General features: G+C 37.2%; 1 non-coding gene across 1 annotated transcript; it reads right to left on the reverse strand.

Annotated features, from left to right (window-relative positions):
* Positions 1–21,909: 21,909 nt before the first annotated feature.
* On the reverse strand, positions 21,910–22,018 carry LOC138074706 (U6 spliceosomal RNA). Its single transcript, XR_011144524.1, has one exon. It is a non-coding gene; the product is annotated as a U6 spliceosomal RNA (small nuclear RNA).
* Positions 22,019–22,511: the final 493 nt, after the last annotated feature.

The following is a 22,511-nucleotide window of genomic DNA, read 5'->3' on the forward strand; positions in this document are numbered from 1 at the left end:
TTTATCATTCTCTGACTTTTTCACTCTTTATGGTATTTCTTTTTGTTGTGCAGTTTTTTAATATATATATATTTTTACTTTTACTGTTTCAAATTTGATATTTTTATTTTTTTTTACCTCAAACCATCTGAATTGAAAATTTGCTATGATAAATTTACATGTGTGTCATAGCAAAAAACATTAAAGCAACTGCTGAGCATTTGGTAGAAAATGCAGATTGTATTATCATATTGTCTAAGCTGCAGTCTCTGTAGCATCAACCTCCTTCCTGAAATGTTTACAGGTTCAAACTCTCACTAACCTGTACTCACCACCACTTGAACAGTGCCTATAGATTCTATGTCTTTCTTGCTGTGAAATCTCCCTTGAGCATTTCAAGTGGCAAATGCCATGTTTCTGAAATTGTCATTTCTGTTTATTTTGCTAAGTATTTTCCAATTTTTTTTTTTATGTTTGAAGCAAAATATTTAATGGAGTTTATTTATATAACAGCTTATGTTCACTGCAGTATAGAAACAAAGCATAATTTGTATTGAACATCATAGAAGTCACTGCATGCAGAACACAAAGCTACTAATTAATAAATTCATTAAGTATTAAATTATTAGGTAATTGATGTTTTAAATGCTTTATGTTATGCAAAAACCCACGGGGGATTGTCCTATTGCTGTTTCAGAGTGTTTATTGACATCTGGGAAAGTTAGCTGGAGGTTTTGGATGGACCAATCGTATTATTATTTCCATTTAGTATAATGGAAATAAGGCTCCCTCTATCCGAAAATTTGCCATCCAGCATGTTGACCAGCTTGTGTTAGATTCAGATAAACAGTGTTGTTTGTACTTGTTTGAGTCGTTTTCTCTTTATTTCACATATCTTTGATGTATTTGAGTTCTACCCTGATGTTTGGTGTGATCTATAATACCAAATTTTTTCTTCTGCTATATGGCCATCTAGTTAGCATAACTCTATTTATCAATAGACCTAATCTTTATTCAACTTCTTTCAGATGTTATTTCATAAACTGTATTCATCAAAATGCTTGTGTATATCTAACTCTTAAATATTATCTTTTTCTGAAGGTGCAGATATCTCTTTGTGATGGTAATCACCTTTCTTTTGCTATATATTCAGAGGTAGAATTACTGGATCATATTGTAATTCTATTTTTAATTTTCCAGGGAATGCCATACTCTTTTCTCCCATGTCTGTCCCAATCTATATCTCTTCCTATAGTGCACAAGAGTTCCATTTTCTCTACACTTATTTCTTATCTTTCTGATCAGCACTAGCCTGAGAGATGTGATATAATATCTCACCATTATTTTGATTGCATTTTTCTGATGATAGTGATGTTGAGCACATTTTCATGTACCTGTTACCATCAGAATAACTTCTTCAAAGAAATATTTATTTAGGTCTTTTATCTATTCTAAATTTTTTCCATTTATTTAAGCTAAAAATGTTTATCCATTTCTCCCACTCACCGCTGGCAACCACCAATTGTTTCATGACATCTATGAGCTTGTTCTTATTTCAGTTAGTATAATGCCCTCAGGGTCCATGTATGTTGATGCAAATAGAAAGATTTCATTCTTTATTAAATCTGAATAATATTCTATTATATACACATATATGTGTATGTGTATATACATGTATTTATGTATATATATATATATGTATATAGTTAGAGGTATACATGTATACACACCGTTTCTTTCAACATTTATTTGTCCATCAGTGGACACTTAGGTCATTTCCATATCTTGGTTATTGTAAATAATGCTTCAGTGAACATGTGTGCATATATATCTTCTGAAGCTAGTGTTTTAATTTTTTTCTGATATATACTCTAAAGTGGAACTGCTGAATCATATAGTAGTTCGCTTTTTTAACCTCCATACATTTTAACATTATTCACAGTAGTTTAAACATGGCAACAAACTAAATATCTATCAATGGATGAATGGATAAGGAAAAAATGATACAGATGGAGATGCAAGAATATTACTCAACTGTAAATAAGGAAATCCCGTCATTTACAACAACATGGATGAACCTGGAGTACATTATACTAAGTGAAATAAGCCACATAGAAGGATAAATACTTTATTATTTCACTTTTACATAGAATCTGAAAAGGTCAGACTCGTAGAAGCAGAGAGTAGAATGGCAAGTGCCAGTGGTGGGAGAAATGGGGAGATCTTAGTCAAAGCAAACAAACTTGCAGTTATAAGATAAATAAATTCTGAAGACCTAAGTACAGCATGATGTTTATAGTTAATAATAGTGTACTGTATATTTGAAATTTCCTGAAAGAGTAGATCTTAAGTGTTCTCACTATACACACACACACAGTGACTGTGTGAGGTGATGGATATATTAACTAACTTGCAGGGCTTCCCAGGTGGCACTGTTGGTAAAGAATCCTCCTGCTAACACAAAAGATGCAAAAGACCTGAGGTTGATCCCTGGGTTGGAAAGGTCCTCTGGAGAAGGAAACGGCAACCCACTCAACTATTCTTTCCTGGAAAGTTCTATGGGCAGAGGAGCCTGGAAGGCTATAGTCTATGGGGTCTATAGTCAAACATGCCTAAGTGAGCACATGTGTGATATTAAATCATGACACTGTTCTTCTTAAAGAAAGATAGCACATTGTACACCCTAAATATAAACAATTTTTATTTGTCAATCATACCTCAGTAAAGCTGGAGAAAACAAGTAACAGCTAAAAATTTTCCCAAATTAATGACAAACACCAAACCACAGAGTCAAAAATCACTAACCAGAATAAATACATGCAAGTATGTGTATGTCTCCCCCAACTCACACAAACCGTCCCCAGGCATGCTACTAGATGTATCATATTCAAACAGTAAAAAAAAAAAATCAATTGACTATGAATCTCATCATATTTAGACATTATCTTCTGTACCACTGATCTATTTGTCCATCAATATGCCAATACTAAATTTTCATGATTATTAAATAATCAAAAAAGTCTTAAAATTAAAAAATAAAAGTAAAATCCTTTATGGTTCTGCCTAAGCTTTATTATCTTCTCCTTTTAATCATTCTTAGAATTTCATCTTTTATATGCTGATAACTCTCAAATATAAACTTCCAGCTCTGTTCTTTCTTGAATTTTGTATCTGTATATTTAACTGCATACTTTACTAATTTGCTGTCCAAATTTACTGAGATTGCATGGGGATCACCCACAGAGATGTTATGGGGAGGGAGGTGGGAGGGGGTTTCATGTTTGGGAACACATGTAAGAATTAAAGATTTTAAAATTTAATAAAAAAAAAATAAAGTTGTAAAGCAAAGGATTAAATTTGTAAAAAAAAAAAAACAAAAACAAAAGGAATCTCAGGCTGAAAATGTTCATAACTTAGTCAAATTTCCTCCTCATTGATGTGCAATATCCAGTCTTTTATGGCAGTTAATGACACTGTTTTTTTCATGAAGCTGCTCAAATATTTTCTTCCTCACTTCTCATCCACACTCACTTCCAAGTGATCTTTTAATTTCTTAAATAACTGTCAAAACTAGTCAATTCTTTCCACTTTCACCACTACAACACTAGATGAGAAATCATGATCTGGCTTCTTTTTCTTCTTTCACTCATTTATGCACCAGGTTAGTCCATTCTTCTCAGTGCTTCCCATACAAAGAATATTTGTAGTAGAGATTTAATATTGCAATTCCTGATGACAGCTCATTTATGAGTTCCACTTAGCTATATAATAAAGTCCAATATCTTTTACAGTATTTACAATATTCCCATGGTATGTTAATGACCAACCTCTTACCTTTATTAAGCTCCAAACATGAGTTTCTTTTGAATCCCAAATACATAACACTTTTTCTACTTCTAAAACTTCACATGCAAATTCTCACTTCCAGTAATCACTCAATCTCTATTTATTTTTCCTGGCTAATGTTTCTTCATTTTCAAGTTTTAAATGACATTCCTCAAGAAAGCATTTACCAATTCATTTCTTTGAAAATTTATATATTAAGTATCAGGCACACTTTAAGGTATCGTGGAGGATAGCATTTTACCAAAGCTTAAGGAAGCTGTCTTCTATTGTGGGAGAAGGCAAATGTAAGCAAATATGAATAAGTTAATCCGCAGAATAACAGAGATAGGCAGTACTGATACACACTCATTATGCACTGGAAAGTGGTTCAGTTTGTCAGACTACTGAGATATAGTTTAGCTGCTGTCCTGAGTTTCAAAACACCCCTGTGTGAACAGATTAACCTGGTTCTCCACCCCAGCACTCCCAGACTATCTAGTAAAGAATGGTTTAATGTCTAAAAGAGCAGGGGTTCTCCTCCCCTGCCTCCTGCATTTATTTTGCCTATCTGGTACTAGAGCCTTTCAATCCTTCAGAGGTCCCAATTGCCAAGCACTACCAATTGATTCCCCAAGGACTCTGAAGCACTTTATCTTCTGGCATGCATGGCCCTGTGCCTCTGGTTCAGTTCAGTTCTGTCACTTAGTAGTGTCCACATATTTGTGACCCCATGGACTGCAGCATGCCAGGCTTCCCTGTCGATCACCAACTCCCATAGTTTACTCAAACTCATGTCCACTGAGTGGGTGATACCATCCAACTATCTCATCCTATGTCGTCCACTTCTCCTCCTGCCTGCAATCTTTCCCAGCATCAGGGTCTTTCCCAATGAGTCAGCTCTTTGCATCAGGTGGCCAAAGTATTGGAGTTTCAGCTTCAACATCAGTCCTTGCAATGAACACCAGGACTGATCTCCTTTAGGATGCACTGGTTGGATCTCCTTGCAGTCCAAGGGACTCTCAAGAGTCTTCTCCAACACCACAGTTCAAAAACATCAATTCTTCAGTGCTCATCTTTCTTTACAGTCCAACTCTCACATCCATACATGACTACTGGAAAAACCATAGCCTTGACTAGATGGATCTTTGTTGGCAAAGTAATGCTTTTTAATATGCTGTCTAGGTTGGTCAAACCATTTATTCCAAGGAGTAAGCATCTTTTTATTTCATGGCTGCAGTCACCATCTGCTGTGATTTTGAAACCCAGAAAAATAAAGTCTGCCACTGTTTCCACTATTTCTCCATCTATTTGCCTAAAGTGATGGGGCTGGATGCCATGATCTTAGTTTTCTGAATGTTGAGCTTTAAGCCAGCCTTTTCACTCTCCTCTTTCACTTTCATCAAGAGGTTCTTTAGCTCTTCTTCACTTTCTGCCATAATGGTGGTGTCATCTGCATATCTGAGGTGATTGATATTTCTCCCAGCAATCTTGAGTCCAGCTTGTGCCCAGCGTTTCTCATGATGTACTCTGCATAGAAGTTAAATAAGCAGGGTGACAATATACAGCCTTGACATACTCCTTTTCCAATTTGGAACCAGTCTGTTGTTCCATGTCCAGTTCTAACTGTTGCTTCCTGACCTGCATACAGATTTCTCAAGAGGCAGGTCAGGTGGTCTGGTATTCCCAACTCTTTTATAGTTTTCACAGTTTATTGTGATCCAAACAGTCAAAGGCTTTGGCATAATCGATAAAGAAAAAATAGATTTGATCTCTGGTTCCTCTGCCTTTTCTAAAACTAGCTTGAACATCTGAAAGTTCACAGTTCATGTATTATTGAAGCATGGCTTGGAGAATTTTGAGCATGACTTTGCTAGCATGTGAGATGAGTGCAATTGTGCAGTAGTTTGAACATTCTTTGACATTGCCTTTCTTTGGGATTGGAATGAAAACTGACCTTTTCCAGTCCTGGGCCAAGGCTGAGATTTCCAATTTGCTAACATATTGTGTGCAGCACTATCATAGCATCATCTTTAAGTATTGAAATAGCTAAATGGTAATTCTATCACCTCAACTAGCTTTGTTCATAGTGATGCTTCCTAAGGCACACTTGACTTCACATTCCAGGATGTCTGGCTCTAGGTGAGTGATCACATAATCGTCCTTACCTGGTCATGAATATCTTTTTTGTACAGTTCTTCTGTGTATTCTTGTCACCTCTTCTTATCTTCTGCTTCTGTTAGGTACATATCATTTCTGTCCTTTATTGAGCCCATCTTTGTGTCAAATGTTCCCTTAGTATCTCTAGTTTTCTTGAAGAGATCTCTAGTCTTTCCCTTTCTATTGTTTTCCTCTGTTTCTTTTCATGATCATTGAGGATGGCTTTCATATCTCTCCTTGCTATTCGTTAGAACTCTGTATTCAAATGGGTATATCTTTCCTTTTTTCCTTTACTTTTGGCTTTTCTTCTTTTCACAGCTATTTGTAAGGCCTCCTCAGAGAGCCATTTTGCTTTTTTGCATTTCTTTTTCTTGGGAATGGTTTTGCTCCCTGTCTCCTGTACAAGGTCATGAACCTCTGTCCATAGTTCATCACGCACTCTGTCTATCTGATCTAGTCCCTTAAATCTGTTTCTCACTTCCACTGTATAATCGTTAGGGATTTGATTTAGGTCATACTGAATGGTGTAGTGGTTTTCTCTACTTTCTTCAATTTAAGTCTTAATTTGGCAATAACAAGTTCATGATTTGAGCCACAGTCATCTCCAGGTAATGTTTTTGCTGACTGTATACAGCTTCTGTATTTTTGGCTGCAATGAATATAATTGATCTGATTTTGGTGTTGACCATCTGGTGATGTCCATGTGTAGAGTCTTTTCTTGTGTTGTTGGAAGAGGGTGTTTGCTATGACCAGTGCAATCTCTTAACAGAACTCTATTAGTCTTTGTCCTGCTTCATTCTGCATTCCAAGGCCAAATTTGCCTGTTACTCCAGGTGTTTCTTGACTTCCTACTTTTGGATTCCAGTCCCCTATAATGAAAAGGACATCTTTTGGGGGTGTTAATTCTAGAAGATCTTGTAGGTCTTCATAGAACCATTCAACTTCAGCTTCTTCAGCATTACTGGTCGGGGCATAGACTTGAATTACAGTGATATTGAATGGTTTGTTGGAGACAAAAAGAGATCATTCTGTCATTTTTGAGACTGCATCCAAGTACTGCATTTTGGACTCTTTTGTTGACGATGATGGCTTCTGTATTTCTTCTAAGGGATTCTTGCCCACAGTAGTAGATATAATGGTCATCTGAGTTAAAATCACCCATTCAGTCCATTTTAGTTTGCGATTCCTAGAATATCGACATTAACTCTTGTCAACTCCTGTTTGACCACTTCCAATTTGCCTTGATTCATGGACCTAAAATTCCAGGTTCCTATGCAATATTGCTCTTTACAGCATGGGACCTTGCTTCCATCACAAGTCACATCCACAGCTAGGTGTTGTTTTTGCTTTGGCTCTATCTTTTTATTCTTTCTGGAGTTATTTCTCCATTGATCTCCAGTAACATATTGGACACCTACCGACCTGGGGAGTTCATCTTTCAGTGTTCTATATTTTTGCTTTTCATACTGTTCAGGAGATTCTCAAGGCAGGAATACTGAAGTGGTTTGCCATTCCCTTCTCCAGTGGAGAAAAATGTGGTCCACTGACAAAATGTGGTCCACTGGAGACTGTGGAAGGTGACTCTGGTAAACCACACTTATGGTCATCCTGCTGTCCAGTATACCAAGTTTTCTGTTCATTAATCTCCCTCTACTTCTTAGAATCCCAGGAGCCTGCCCAGAAACCAACAGGAGAAATAGTATCCCCTTAAGACAGCACTGGCACACTTGCAGACAAATGTCTAGCACCTTTCTCCTAACATGTCTATGACCACTGGCCTGCAAATAGTCCCTGAGTCATCCTTTAGTGGCTGTTGGTGGAAATAACTTGATGAAAAAGATCCACTCGTAAGAAAGATGATGATGATAAAAGAGATGAAACAATTGGCAGAGAGATTCTTTGAATAGTTTTCAGGAATGATCTGGCCTTAGATACAGGAGTGAGTGGTTCATACAAAGCAGTAAGATAAAGGCAGGAGTTATATGCACAGGTGATGGTAAGGAGTCAGTATGACTATAGAATCCTTGATTTTGCTTCTAATTTTTGATAAAATGAGATCCATGCTATAAAGTGAAAGTGACTATGTAGAGAGTGACTATTGTAGAAACTACAAAGTTTACACTAATTATCTTTGCTACATATTTCTTTACTGCCTTTTATTTCCTGTTTCCTAGCAGTCCTTATATTTTTAATTTCTTGTAAAACATATGTCTTCATTGTAAGTTCTTCCATGTTGTTTCCAGCTTTGTCTGGCATGGTATGGCCATTCAATAAATGTTGATTGAATTGAATTAAATTGAAAAATATGGACTAAAAAGGAAACTAACAATATGGAATGGAGTGGGACAGTTTCCAAGTTTGAGTGAGTCTGGTTATTCACTAAAAAAAAAAAAAAAAAAAAAAAACCCAGAGAGAGGATGTAGTAAGAAAAGAAGAATGTTAAGAATCTTTGTGAGGAATGGCAAATTTGATTTGAATATGCTGATTTTCATGTTGTTAGAATCCATCCAAATGGAGTGCTTGCATAGGAAATAATATGCACAAGTGGAAAGTTTGAGATTTAGTCTACCTATATAGATTCAATTGGTCTTCCCCGGTGGCTCGGCAATAAACAATCTGCTGCAATGCAGGAGACTCAGGTTTGATCCTTGAGTTGAGAAGATCCCCTGGGAGAGGGCATGGCAACTCCAGTATTCTTGCCTGGAAAATCCCACAGATGGAGGAGTCTTATGGGCTACAGTCCATAGGGTCACAAAGAGTCAGACACGATTGAAGTGACCTAGCATGCATGCACATAGATTAAATGATCATCAAGCTGATCTCCAGTGGCCTTGGCTGCAAGGGCTTGGAATGGGGCTTAGAATGAGGCTTGCCGTGGTGAAAGGACCAGATCCTAGCCACTAGACCAGTGGTCAGTGACAAAGGTGCTGGCCCTTTGGCTTTGCAGAAAATAATTTCCACAAAGACAGAAAGTAGTGAAGCAAGTAAAGTGGTAATTAGGAGGAAAAAAGAGTAGAGTATGTATAGACAGACACACGGGCAAACTCAGAGAGAGACGGAGTTGCTGAGTAGCACCCTCATGGCTGTTTGGATTACTTTTATGGGGCATTTTTTCTGGGTTTTCTTTGGCTAGTCATTTTGATTTGACTGATTCACAGTCTGTATTTACTATATCTCCCATGTGTATGCACACATCTCTTAGCCAAGATGAATCCTAGCAAAAAGGTGTCTGGGTAGAACATTTCTTGACATAACTTCCGTTTGACCTCCAAGAAGCCTTTTCTGTGCCTGTGTGGTTGGGGGTGTCTCCTGACTTTCAGAAGAAGAAAGATGTGGTCTGAGCAAGACCCAGCCTCCTCCCTTAATTGCCCTGCCTTTCTTGTCTTGGTGTTTCAGTCAATGATAGAGAATGAATATCCAATTGCTTTACCTTCAGGGGACCCATCTGCCTCCTGCCTCAAAGCTGTAAGAGTATAGGTAGTAGCTGAAACTGTATAGATTTTGTGTGTTGCCAGCTAAGAATGCTTTGTAATTAGAAGCCTAGGAGGCAAAAACTGAACCTAAGATAACACTACCATTGATTTAATGAATTGGATTTTACATTTCCATTCCCTTTCCTTTTTAGTCATTAGATAGTTCTTGCATTTTTCCTTTTCCTCATTTTCTCCTTTTCCTCTTCCCCCAGCGCCCAGAGAGATTTTAAGCTCCTAGAAGGTAACATTTAAAACTTTTTTTTCCTAAATCCCAACTGCTGATCACATTGTTTGGTAACTATTTGTTACTTTTTTATCTAGCTATGTTGGTTGTCATTGAAAGTGAAAGTGAAGTCGCTCAGTCGTGTCTCACTCTTTGTGACCCCATGGACTGTAGCCTACCAGGCTTCTCTGTCCATGGGATTCTCCAGGTAAGAATACTGGAGTGGGTTACCATTTCCTTCTCCAGGGGATCTTCCCGACCCAGGGATCGAACCCAGGTCTCCCGCATTGGAGGCAGACACTTTAACCTCTGAGCCCACCAGGAAAGCCCATTAGGGAACAGACATATTGAGTTTAGGTCTAAACTTAGAAAACTCCTTTGGAGAGCTGACTCCAATGACATAATCATGGAAAACAAAGTAAGTTTTTAAAAAAGGCAAGCTGGCTTTGACAGCTTAATCATTTTTCACCTTTTGATTATTATATAATCTCATATTTCTTTTTCTTATCTATTATTGTGCCTAATCCTTATTCTTTCAAACCCTAGTATTTAATCACACATTTCATTCCCCCTTTGAAAAACTCCCATTATGTTACTCTTTATAAGATAAATGTAGTCTAGTTTGTGGCATAGGGCCTGAAATTTAGAGTGCTGTAAGTTATTTCTATTTAAGCACCAGACTAGAGTAAATAAAGACTAGTGTTGCTAACAGGCAAAGATATTGAATACTTCTGAAGCCTTTTTTCAATGAAAACAATCAAAGGCACATGTATGAAAAGGAAAAGCTGACACTATGAGGTCCAAAGAGCAGTGAAAGTGAAGTCACTCAGTCGTGTCCAACTCTTTGCAACCCCATAGACTGTAGCCCACCAGGCTCCTCTGTCCATGGAATTTTTCAGGCAGGAGTACTGTAGTACTCTTGCCATTTCCTTCTCCAGGGGATCTTCCTCATCCAGAGATCGAACCCGGGTTTCCTGCATTGCATGCAGATGCTTAACCATCTGAGCCACCAGGGAATCCCCCAAAGAGCAGTAGCTGGTGTAAATTTAGCCAGGCAATGAATGGCTTTCAATAAACCTAAGTTTTATTAATGAGGTAAGAATTCTTTCCTTATAGGAACTACAGGTTCACACAATGCTTGGAAACATTCTGAGTGTTGGCAGAGAAAAGTATTCAGATAGCTCAGTCACTCAGTTGTGTCTGAATCTTTGTGACCCCATGGACTACAGCATGGCAGGCCTCCCTGTCCATCACCAGCTCCCAGAGTCTACTCAAACACATGTCCATTGAGTCAGTGATGCCATCCAACTATCTTATCCTCTCTTGCCCCCTTCTCCTCCTGCCTTCAATCTTTCCCAGCATCAGGGTCTTTTCCAATGAGTCAGTTCTTCACATCAGGCAGCCAAAGTATTGGAGTTTCAGCTTCAGCCTCAGTCCTTCTAATGAATATTCAGGACTGATTTCCTTTAGCATGGACTGGTTGAATCTGCTTGCAGTCCAAGGGACTCTCAAGAGTCTTCCCCAACATCACAGTTCAAAAGCATCAATTCTTCGGCGCTCAGCTTTCTTTATAGTCCAACTCTCACATCCATACATGACTACTGGAAAAACAATAGCTTTGACTAGATGGACCTCTGTTGGCAAAATAATGTCACTGCTTTTAAACATGCTGTTTAGGTTGGTCATAACTTTTCTTCCAAGAAGTGTTAGTGGACTCAGAAAAAGTTCTAGTGCTTCAGGCTGCTTTACTTATGGATATGCTGAAATTAGAGTAATAGAAATACCATGACTTATTCTCTTTATACATAACAAAGAATTTTTGTGTAGACAGTGATGAATTCTTACACTTTTATTCACATATTATTGCAATATTTCTAGAAATATGAATTCCAGTTTTTAGAATTGATTTGCAAGACAATAAATCTTTAAAGACCACTGACTTTTGTATTTGTCCCTTCATAGACCCTATCTTCAAATCTTTTTCTTGACTCTGCCCTTTTAGCTCTAAGCCTTGCTCCTGGGTCTCCCTTAGCATTTAAGATCCATTGCTTGTTACAGTCCTAGAGCTCACTCCACTGTCTCTGTGTAGACACAGCCAATGTATTTCCCTCTCTGTGTATTGTATTCACCTGCTGATGTGGGAAGTGATTAAGGAGGTAGGCATGACAACAAGAGGAGAAAACAACATTCATAAATAAGAGTGAGAACAATGCAATTCAAATTGATGATTAGAACAACAGTGCTGTAAATAATGCATCCACAAAGTGAACAAATATATCTACTCTGCAATTGCTACACTCGCTGTTCCTGATCTGGCATGCTGTTCAGCTACCTTTGAACATTTTAAGGGATGGAAGCTAAGAACAAAAGATTTAGAACACTCCAACAAGTAAATCCTTGCCTGGCTTGTCAAATTGTACATACTTACTTTACAATTTATCACAGCTGGTATTCTTGACCTGACTCCAGGCTAAGAGATTCACAAGCAGTATGTTTCTATACGTTAGCATACTTGCCTATAGAGGCATTTTGATAGCTTCTTTGGAAAACTGTATATGCTCAAAGACAGAATAAGTAGCAGGTTTTAACCTCACAAATGCTGAAATTGAATGTATTTTCTTTGTATTTATTTTTATTTTGATCTGTTTTGTCCCACATGTGGCTTTACATTTTTCTCAACTAAATGATGAACTCCTGAAGAGTATGGACTTATAATATCTAGCAGAGTACCACCTACCTAACCAATGCTACTCCATGCGAATGTGGGATGTTAAAGATGGGGAAAGTGAGACATCACTTATGGATAAATTCAACAATTTATGTGCTTGACCCTATGCTGTATTTTTGAGATGCCAATATGATGAAAAGACTCTCAGTCCAAGGGAATGTCTTTTTCTGTTTCTCCATAGATAGTAACATACTCAAGGAACTGGAAGGTCATTGAAGAACAGATATTGTTCCTATACTTGTGAAATTTATTTCTAATCAGTATGAAGACAACAAAACATTATAGATTTTTGCTTTTAATTACAATTTGATCATGCAACAAACAGATATATAGGGAGCAATAAATATATATCAGGGAAACACGAGGTATTCTGAAGGGTATATTATAAAGTGTGCTTTTTGTTGCTTTGTTTTTTTGTGTGTGTCAGTTTAAAAGGAAGTGACATTTGAGTTGAATTTTAAAGACTGAAAGGATGACTAGATTGTAGGAAAAAAAAATTCCAAACAGTGGGAGCAGTCAATGCAAAGATCCTGAAGATGAGAAACATCAGAAGGGGGAAAAAAATATCTAAGGAGATGGAAAACTTCAAGAGGAAGGTGGTGGTAATGTCACAGCCATTAACAAATGGCAACAAGTACTTTGTTTGTGTTTTTGTTTTTGTTTTAAACTCTCATTTCAATCAAATGAGCCATAGTTCATTTTAATCAGGGTACCAACATAATTATGAGCCCATTCTGTCAGATAGTTTTACATACTAGTTATTAGCATACTGCTATTCTTATGAAAATATTTAGATTAAATCACAGAAGAATAGACTTTACACTCAAAATAGGTAAAAACTCTTCAGATTCACACTGTAAATTTCCACGTATTTGAAAAGTCAACCTTACACAAACACATTCATGCCCCACTTACACTTACCCCAGTGTCACTTTTCACATTATGTCTTCCTCAAGCCCACTGAGGTATGTTTTATCACTGCTGACATCTGCTTGGCTTCCTTCAACGTGACACAGTTATATCCAAAACCTGGTGATCCTTATCTAATTTTTCATTCTCCGGCATTTTTCTCTCCTCCAACTTGCTCAAAAAATGTGTCTCTGGATTTTTACCCTGGCTCTCTTGACTTTCCTCTCTGTATTCCCTTCCTTAGGAATTTGGAAAACTGTAGCAGTTGATAGTGGGTATCTTGATGGCTCAATAGGTAAATAATCTGCCTGCCATGTAGGAGACACAGGAAATGTGGGTTCGATCCCTAGGTTGGAAAGATCCCCTGGAGAAGGAACTGACAACCGCTCTAGTATTCTTGCCTGAAAAATCCCATGGAAAGAGGAGCTTGGCAGACTACCGTCCAATGGATTGGAAAGTCAGACACAGCTGAGTGACTAAGCACACAGCACAGTAGCTGACAGCATTTCTAATAAAAGTAAACTTTATTATTAGATACTATGGTAAGTGGTGTGTTTTATTGTGGGATTTTGGTTTTTAATTTTTTATAAGATCTATTGTTGCAATTACCCCTTAAAACAGTCTGCTTTCTATCTGCTGCCCACTCTTCCTTGGTTTATAGTGTAGTACACAGATGACACAATAAGGAAGTATTATTAGTATTTCCATATCATAGATGAAAAGTACGAGCCTTAGAAACATTAGCTCAAGATCACACATTAAGTAACTGCAGGCAAGAGATTCAGACTAGCAAGGCTGACTTGATATCACAAGCCTGGATCACAAATCTGCCTCATTAAAGATTGAACACAGTAAGTAGACTCAACCCCAGAACAGATGCTATGTGATAATTGTATAGACTTGACTTAAAAACTATTAAGTAATATTTTTGAATCCTCATTTCATCAGTTACTAGCTTTATAATGCTGGATAAATTTCTGAATTTCTCTGAATTTGATTTTCATCAATAAAATTAATATTTAAAAAGCCTCAACTATAGTTTTATTATGAAAATAATATATGTAAGCATTTAGTACTCGGCCCTGCACTTAGTCAACATTTAAAACCATTATTCTTTTTTGGTAATCTCTAAGGTAAATAACTTTTAATTTTCAATGTACTCTCTGTTGAATATCAATTCTAAATAAAGAATTATAAAATTTATGTGTGTGTGTTCAGTCTTGTCTGACTCTTTGCAACCCGTTGTATTGTAGCCTGCCAGATTCCTCTGTCCATTGGCTTTTCCAGGCAAGGATAGAGGGGTGGCGTGCCATTACCTTCTCCATATTAATGCTCAGTTCCCTTTAGGCGCTCAGTCACGTCTAACAATTTGTGACCCCATGAATGCATCACGACAGGCTTCCTTGTGCATAACCAGTTGCAGGAGATTGCTCACACTCATGTCCATCAAGTCGGTGACACCATTCATCCTCTGTCTTCCCCTTCTCTGCCTTCAGTCTTTCCCAGCAGCAGGGTCTTTTCCAATAATCAGTTCTTTGCATTGGGTGGCCAAAGTATTGGGGATTCAGCTTCAGCATCAGTCTTTTAAATGAATATTCACAATTGATTTCCTTAAAGATTGACTGGTTGGATCTCCTTGCAGTCCTAGGGAATCTCGAGTCTTCTCCAACACCACAGTTCAAAAGCATCAATTCTTCAGCACTCAGCTTTCTTTACAGTCCAACTCTCACATCCATATATGACTACTGGAAAAAACATAGTTTTGATAATAAATAATAAGGAATATAAGTCTATATGTAAATTTGAGCTCTAGAAAAACAAAACTGATCTAAATTTTTTCATCCTTCCAAGGCCAATTTTCTCCTCTCTTGGGGTCAATAATGGCAACATTGAAAATCTATGTTCTACAATGGCCATAAAATTTCCAATGACTCATAATAATAATTCTTTCATTTCTCAAGTTTTACATTTACTTTTAGGTTTAAAAATGACTAATAATTAAACACAAAATTACTTTTCTTATTCTTGTTTTCAAAGGCTAATCTGGTTCAATAATTAAAAAAATGAAATGGGCTATTGATTATTACCTAATGGTTATTTTTGTGACTTCAACATGCTGTTTTCATAATAAATTTTGGTTTGGCCACCACAATTCACTCATGAATAAAAACCAACCCATATACAAATGTAGACACATTACACATTTAAAAAAGAAAGCTTTTTCTTTACTAAATTGCCTGCTCTTTTTCTAAAATCCTTGTTTCCTTAAATTGTATGAGTATGTGGTATGTAAGTCATACATAATATATTCTTGTCAATGAATATATTCAGATTGGTTTTCCTAGTACTATAGCCTACACCTTTATTCCTATTAGCATTTCTTTTTCTAAGACAAACATTTCTTAGAAAGGGAAATACAGAAATTTATCATATTTTCAAACAAGTTACATTTGTAAATGAAGCAAAAATCCTCAGGGAGATTTGATTTTAAAGTATCTAAAGGCCATATGCAGTTATTTGATTACTAGTTTTAGGTAAAATAAATAAATAAATGACTGCTACATATACAAATGGCTTAAAAGCAAATATAATTTTAAAAGATACAACGTGCAGAATCTGACCTCACAGTAAACAATTTTCTATAACTGCCTTTAGGTTAAAAAAAAAATAGGAGAGACTTAATAGTTCTTAACACTTCAAATGCTAGACAACAGAGAGTAAATTCTTATCTCATATCATATAAGAATTGCCTATTGTTAAAATAGTGTGGACATTTTTAAAGGAAGAAAGTATTTAAAAATGAAACAAGATCATTATTTAGGACACACCATAGAAAATATAATCCCAATGAATGATACAATAATACGTTTCATTTAGGAATGACAGCTGACTCGTGAATTTATTTTTTTAGCTGTTTTTTATAAGGAATACTAGATTATATAAAAACATATTCAGCTTTGAATACCTAAGAGTGGTTTAAATTGTTTATAATTTTATCCACCTGGGAACAACAATTGAAACAGCCTTAGAAAGAAAGAGATAGTGCTAAGTCTTGTCTGACTCTTGCAATCCCATGAACTGTAGCCCACCAGGCTCCTCTGTCTATGGGATTCTCCAGGTAAGAATACTGGAGTAGGTTGCCATTTCCTTCTCCAGGGGACCTTCCTGACCCAGGAATTGAACCCAGGTCTCCCATGTTGCAGGCAGTTGCTTTACTTTCTGAGCTACACAGGAAGCCCCATAATATTCTCTACCAACCGTGCCATAAGGGAAGCCCAGGAATGGTTAGCCTATCCCTTCTCTGGCAGATCTTTCCAATCCAGGAATTGAACTGGGGTCTCCTGCATCGTAGGAGGATTCTTTACCAACTGAGCTGTCAGGAAAGCCCTATTATCCTTAATTATATATAATAATGGTGGGGAAAATATGGGTAACTTACATGAAGACTTGATTAAAGAAGCAAGTATTTTATGAAGTAAAACAAGTATTCTGTGAAATCTTCATGTTTAGTTTTGTGATCTTATGAAGAGATTCTTAGGAGATAATTTTCATTCATCTGTCAAATACAAATTGCCAGTTGCCATGCACTCACCATCTACCACTGCTGCTGCTGCTGCTAGGTTGCTTCAGTTGTGTCCGACTCTGTGCAACCCTGTAGATGGAAGCCCACGAGGCTCCCCCGTCCCTGGGATTCTCCAGGCAAGAACACTGGAGTGGGTTGCCATTTCCTTCTCCATCTACCTCTACAAGGATTAAATCATGCTATTGCAGCTGCTGATCTCAACAACTCCTGAAAGGAGTTCAGGGTGGAGGGCAGACATGAGGCTGTCACACTCAGGGAAAAACTGGCAGGACAAGTCTTCAGATAATTAGATATTTTAAGGAATTGATTTCATGAGCCTAATTCTTGTATCTCCTCATATCTAAAAAAGCACTACAATCATTCATGGTGAATGTTCTGTTATCATGTGGATGTTCTGTCATGTAAATGTTTCTGCTAGTCACTGTTCCTTGTGACTACCAGAAAGCTTCATAAGACTAGTAGAAACCTTCTGGAAAAATATGTGCTTGTTTGCATGTATTACCCCTTCATCAAAGTCACATTTATACTGACCTTCTCTCTGCTTCTTTGGAGGAATTTCTCAGAGCTATCTGAGGTGCTGTCTTCCAGGCTGCAGCTTTTCATTTTTCCCCAAATATAATTTAACTTGCAGATCTCCAGTTGTGCATTTTTAATTTGGCAGATCTCATATTTCTGCACATCTTTTGAGAAAGTATTCTGATCAACTTTTTCTGGACTATATTATCAAAGATGTTTGTATAGCAAACAACCTTGAAAGATAGAGACAGTCCCTCTTGTCTCTTCCTTCCCCACACTCACATTTTAAGTAAATAGAGGGATGGTTAGTGTACTATCCAATGTAACAGAGGAAATGTCTCCTACTAGAGCAAAGGTTAGGGAGGCTTGCTGCCCATTATAAAAGACTGAATTCCTAAACTAACTAAACTAAAGCTCTATGAGAATAAGTGTCATCCTCTCTTTACCTCACTCTATGGGAAGTAGATTTCAGAAAATGTGTTGTGTTAATCGTTCAGTTGTATCCAACTCTTTGAAACCTCATGGATTGTAGCTCACCAGTCTCTTCCATCCATGGAATTCTCTAGGCAAGGATACTGGGGTGGGTTGCAATTCCCTCCTCCAGGGGATCTTCATGACCAAGGGATCAATTCTGCATCTCCTGAATTGCAGGCAGATTCTTTACCTTTACAGAAATGCTGAAACAGTGCTATTGCTATTGCTGTTGAGGTAGACATTGTTAGGCAGTCAGTATAAGGTTGAGGCCTTGATTCTTTTTTGTTTTAGTTTTCAACTCCAACTTTAATTTCACATAAGCATCTTGTTCTACTAATCTATGCCTGTTGTTTAGTTTCCAGGTATTTAGAAGAATGCCACCATGGTCTGGAGGACCATAAAACATCCAGACCCATAATAAGACAATCAGTAATTGCCATCAGACTTATCAAGGGAAAAACCCCTGGCGGATCATTAAGTCTTAAATATACACCTGGTCCTTAAACAATAGCCTGAGATCATGAGAAAGAGTCACACACTGCCAGCTCAATGCCTAAAAACCCCAGGGACTAGGAATTAAAAAAAAAAAAAAGCCATAAAAATGACAAACTGGACATGGTGGCTTTTTAAAATGATTGGTCAAAAATTACATACAACAGGTGCCCCAAACCAGCCCAAAATGAACAAATCAATACTGGCAAAGATATATACTGTTGTTATTCTCACGTGTGAGGGCTCTTCACCCTCTCTCAGTGTCTATGCTGAAAGCTCTGTTATCTCTACCTTCTGAAATAAACTGTAAAATTTTGTAAGTTTATAAAGTTCAGCTTTAGGCTCTATGAACAAGGACTTGGTTTCCCATTTCATCTGTGGGGGCTCTTTACCCCTTCTCAGTGTCTGTGCTGAGAATTTTGCATCTCTGTGATCTAAAATAAACTTTGCCTCTGTGAGTGTTTGCGAGTTTACAAAGATCAATTTTCAGTTCTGGCAAAAAAGGGCTCGGTTTCCTATTTCACTGTGGGTAATAAAGGAGGATCATGACATCCAGTCCCATCACTTCATGGGAAATAGATGGGGAAACACTGGAAACAGTGTCAGACTTTATTTTTTTGGTCTCCAAAAGCACTTCAGATGGTGATTGCAGCCATGAAATTAAAAGACGCTTACTCCTTGAAGAAAAGTTATACCAACCTAGATAGCATATTCAAAAGCAGAGACATTACTTTGCCAACTAAGGTCCATCTAGTCAAGGCTATGGTTTTTCCTGTGGTCATGTATGGATGTGAGAGTTGGACTGTGAAGAAGGCTGAGCACTGAAGAATTGATGCTTTTGAAGTGTGGTTTTGGAGAAGACTCTTGAGAGTTCCTTGGACTGCAAGAAGATCCAACCAGTCCATTCTGAAGGAGATCAACCCTGGGATTTCTTTGGAAGGAATGATGCTAAAGCTGAAGCTCCAGTACTTTGGCCACCTCATGCGAAGAGTTGACTCATTGGAAAGGACTCTGATGCTGGGAGGGATTGGGGGCAGGAGGAGAAGGGGACGACCGAGGATGAGATGGTTGGATGGCATCACGGACTTGATGGACATGAGTCTGAATGAACTCCGGGAGTTGGTGATGGACAGGGAGGCCTGGCGTGCTGTGATTCATGGGGTCGCAAACAGTCGGACACGACTGAGTGACTGAACTGAACTAAACTGAATAAAGGAGTTTTGATGCTTTAAGTATTTCAAGAAATCTCTCTCCCTCTCTCCCTCCCCTCTGTATCTCCTTCCTTCACATGCCTATAAGACGAACATTAAGTTGACTCATAACCAGGTCTCTTAGAGGAAAACCCAGTTTTAATCTCTCTGCCTTGTTCTTGCCTGGTACATCAGTGTAGTTCAAATCAACATCACAGGTTAGAGGAGACCCTTAAGGAGAAAAAATTTTCAGATTTCAGAACTGTTGATATTTATTTTACAAGATGTGTAATGTGAAGGTGAAAATGTTAGTTACTCAGTTGTGTCCAACTCTTTGAGACTACATGAACTGTAGCCCTCCAGGTTCCTTTGTCCATGGAATTCTCCAGGCAAAAATACTGGAGTGGGTAGCAATTCCCTTCTCCAGGGACTCTCCCCGGCCCAGGGATTGAGCCCATGTCTCCTCTCCTGCAGGAAGATTCTTTATCTTCTGAACCACCAGAGAAGCCCCATAATGCAAAGGTAACATAATGCAAATAATGTGACAGTTTGACCAGGGACCCTTAATTTAATATACTACCATCTCTGCATAATACATGAGTATTCAAACTGTTAAAAAACAAAATTTAACTGAGTCAGTTATAGAGATCTTATTGGCTTTATTCAATGATTCGTGAACTAGACAGCATCAAATCAAGCAGATAGAAAGGAGATCTGAGGAACTGCACAAGATGAAAGACTTTTATAGGAGAAAAGCTCAGGAACAAGGAAGTTATACTAGCTCCCTAAATAGGCTTTTCCTTTTCTTAAAAAAATTTTTTTGCAATGTTATTTTCCTTTACAGGACGTCAGAGGTCTATCAGACAGATTATCTCACTCATGTTGATCAGGCAGCTCCTGTCTGAGTAGTTTAAGATTCTGTTTCTGAGAGAGCTGCAACTGTATGAAGTCAATGTGGTGACAAACGGCTTACAGAAGCAGCTATCTTTTGGATGTGTGTTTTTAACAATATGAAGAAATATTTTCACAGCAGTTCCAATCATGTTTTGACTGCAAATTAATTTTCTACAAATTCTGGAAAATATCTGTGGTACTAAGAGTTTTTTGGTTTTGAAGTTATTAAAGATTATGAGCCTTTGATTAAGGAGAAGGAAGGTGGAAATTGACCTATGCTTGTGCTCAGTTGTTAAGCCTTGTTCGACTCTTTTGAATGACTAGCTCGCCAGGCTCCTCTGTCAATGGGATTTCCCAGGCAAGAATATTGGAGTAGGTAGCCATTTCCTTCTTGATGGAATAAACAAGTCTACTTATATCTGAAGTTCAACCTGGTGGTCAAATCCAACTGTCTGGATCCACCAGTTCACTTTCAGCAACACACTGTTACTTAATATTCTTCTTTTTAAATCTTTCACATAGAGATGATGGCAAGGATCTAAAAGAGATCTGCTTTTCTATTTTTACTGGCCAAAATACCAGTATATAGCTTCTCTCAAGATTACTTTTTCTCCCATTTAGTGGGAAATAGGAAGAAAATCTAAATTTCCTAACTTATATTATGCATTCATTCTACTTTTATTTAGCTGCAATTAAAGATCATGTCCTTTTTCTCATTTTCTACATTATTGAGCTGTTTCCTTGAAGGAATAGATAATGCTCCCTGCTCTTCAAAGGGAGAGAAATAAGAAAGGACATTAATCTTAGGTGTTCGTTTAAATCTTGTTCTTGGTGAGGATTATTCAGGTAATAATCTTTCATGTTGTTTCAGGAGTAGAGAGACAAGTATAAAGAAAAGTCTTAAGATCTTTCCTCCTTTGTATGCCAACATTAACAGTATGTAGTTTAGTAACTGAGGCCCAGGAAGACTTTTTAAACTAGCTGATATTATTAGAGAACTGGTTTGGGGAGACATCATTCCATTCTTTGAATTACAAACCCCTCAAGCCAATGGGTCAAACTATGTTCATTTATGACTTTGCTAGAGCTCCTAAAATAATTTTATTTTATAAATCATTCAATAAATTGATGTAGACATAACTATCATTTCACATATTAAGAAAGCAATGTGCTTTAAAAGAAATGTGGCACAGAAAAAAATGTTAAAAGAGTACTTTGTTAAATTATGTAGAAAAGATAGTTTAAAGAAGTTCAAGTGTTTTTCTTTTTAATTCATAAAAGATAAGGGTAAAGAATAAGTAGATGGATGTATATTAGTAGAACAAAGTTAATGCAATTAAATACACTAAATAAAATAGTACCATTTTTGAAATTATTGCTTTCTACATATTATTATGACTATTATTTAAGCTGATATCCTGGTCAAGAGCAGTGAGAATTATGCTCTAGCTTTACAATTGCTATGTGAAAATACAGAATTCTTTATAAATTTAAACATTATTTTTGTACAGGGATAATGCTAATATTCTCTGTATTGTTCCAACTGTAGCATTAAGTGTTGTTGAAGTGAGCACTAAAGTATACCAAAATGCCAAAATCTAAAAAAAACTATATCAATGGCTCAAGCAATTTGAGAAATTGATCTATAATGAACCTGCAATATTGATGTAGTAGGACATTGGATACATTGGTTGTATGAGAACACTTGGCCTTACCTGGTGGCGCTAGTATTAAAGAACACATCTTCCAATGAAGAAGACATAAGAGTCATGGGTTCAATTCATCAGTCAGGAAGATCCCCTGGAGGAGGGCATGGCAACCACCTCCAGTATTCATGCCTGGAGAATCCCATGATAGAGGAGCCTGGCAGGCTATGGTCCATGTGATCACAAAGAGTCAGACATGACTGAAGCCACTTAGCACATGCATAAGAGAACTATATTTCTGACAGAACACTAGAGGGGAGTTAGTAGCTTATATTTTCATAATAAGAAAGAACTACGAAAAAATGCATCTGTATCTTAGAAGAAAGTTTTAACAGACCTACAGTTAATATTTCTAGAACTAA

The sequence above is a fragment of the Capricornis sumatraensis genome, chromosome 2 (assembly GCF_032405125.1).
Source record: "Capricornis sumatraensis isolate serow.1 chromosome 2, serow.2, whole genome shotgun sequence".
Classification (NCBI taxonomy): domain Eukaryota; kingdom Metazoa; phylum Chordata; class Mammalia; order Artiodactyla; family Bovidae; genus Capricornis; species Capricornis sumatraensis.